Below are 2,037 nucleotides of genomic sequence, written 5' to 3'. Positions count from 1 at the left end.
GCCCTGTTGGAACCATAGGCGAGTTATACATTAGTGGTGATATACTTGCAACTGGAGATGAAAAGATGGTCCAAATAAATTACTTCCAAAGACAGGCTTTGAAAACAGGAGATTCTGCCCGTTGGCTACCAACAGGAGACATAGAACTTATAGGTAGATTGGACGACATAGTTAAACTAAGAGGCTTCAGAATTAGTACCACCGAAATAGAAAACAAAATAGTAGGCCTTATCGATGGAGTAAAAGAAGCACATGTAACTGTCATTTCAAATGATGAAAAGAGCGAGATAGAATTTCTGTGCGCTTTCTTGGTAAAGAAGAAGGTTTCCAACAAAGAAATACAATAACACATCAGCGAGTGACTAGCAAATTGAGAAGTCAGATACCATACTACATGTTGCCCGATAAAATCCAAATCATAAGGGAAGTTCCTCTCACATCCCATGGAAAAGTTAACAGAAAAGCTCTTCCGAAAATTTTACATACTCCAACGCCGATCTGTCACACACAGCAAATCGACGCAAATACAGCAACAATTACGAAATTAAAAGAATGGTTTGCTGAAGCTCTCGATTTACAACATCATGATCTTGTAAGCAATAGTAGGACTTTCACTGAACAAGGTGGCCACTCTCTTATACTTGTTCGATTCTGGTCACTGATAACGAGTAACTCTATTTTCAAAATAGAAATCGCAGACTTATTTTCATATCCTACAATATCCTCATTGGCAGAATTCATCAAAAGCCAAGAGAAAGTAGGAGGGTGCGTGTAAGATTACCTACGAGCGATTAATAGAGGCCAACAGTTCTTGTAACGAGACAGAAATAGCAATAACAGGAATAGGTTTGAGACATCCAGGAGGGGTGATGTCACTCGCTGAACTTTGGCAGGTTTTTTGCAGCTGAAGGAGTAAACATCGTGGTATACCCATCCAAAGCAGGCGTGTTTGGATAAATTAGTATCTTGTCTCTTGATTTCCACTGCAAAGCCTTTTACAAGAAGGCAAGTGGTACTACCATAGGTGAAGGAGTGCTATGTTTGTATTAGAACCTTTAGATATGGCGCTTAGTAAATGGAAACCGATATACGCTGTTGTAAAAAGTGTAGCATCGAACAGTATAGGCCATGGGAATGGAGTAACTGCTTCAAGCTCCAGTTCACAAGCAAAAGTTACACATGATGCGTTAAAAGCTGCAAAGCTGAACCCGTCGGATATCACATTTGTCGAAGGGCAAGGCACAGGGACTAATCTTGGTGATAAAATAGAATTGTTTCCGCTATCTACGGTATTCAGAGAAGACATGCGGGCAAGACCATTGCCCGTAGGTGCTTCCAAAATTATGTTTGGCCATCTTGATTCAGCTGCTGGTTTATTAGGCGTGTTTAGAGTACTGGCATGCATGGCAATGCAAAGCATTTCACCGACGGCTAAATTCAAGATACCCCATTCGGAGTTCACAAATTCACCTCTTTATGTTCCATCTACTATTATACATTGGGAAACAAATGGAAATAGCAAACGAGCAGCAGCTGTGAGTTCTTATGGTCTGACTGGAAAAAAATTGTCATGCCATTCTTATCCAGAAAGAATTATCTTCATTGGGGAGACGTTAGTTCATATGATAAATCAAGGTGTGTTATACAAAGTCTACATCGAACAGATGGCCGTAGGACTGTACACGGGTTTAATTGAAGGCTTGCGTTTAGCTGTAGCTACTGAAAGAGTATCAAGGTATCAGTTGGCGCATGGTATTAGATGCTAGAACTACGGAACAATTGTTGAAACTCTTAGACATGATCTCCACCACAGAAAATGTAGAATATATCATGCGCTTATCAACTACGAGGTCCGATATTCACTTGCAAAATTTACAACATAATTTGGATATAGATACACGGCCTTATATTCTACAATTTCTGGAGAATGGCGTCATAGATATCAGTCGTCTCTTTAATGACAATCATACCAGAATCATCCTTTCGGGTCAATGTGGCCTTCTACCAAAAGTCTCGTCATTGGCTAGATGCAAATTC

Source organism: Anneissia japonica, unplaced genomic scaffold (assembly GCF_011630105.1).
Source record: "Anneissia japonica isolate Jap-2015-1 unplaced genomic scaffold, ASM1163010v1 scaffold2240_len173809_cov135, whole genome shotgun sequence".
In the NCBI taxonomy this organism is placed as follows: Eukaryota; Metazoa; Echinodermata; class Crinoidea; order Comatulida; family Comatulidae; genus Anneissia; species Anneissia japonica.
The sequence above is the reverse complement of the archived record's forward strand: the minus strand, read 5'-3'. Positions refer to the sequence as shown.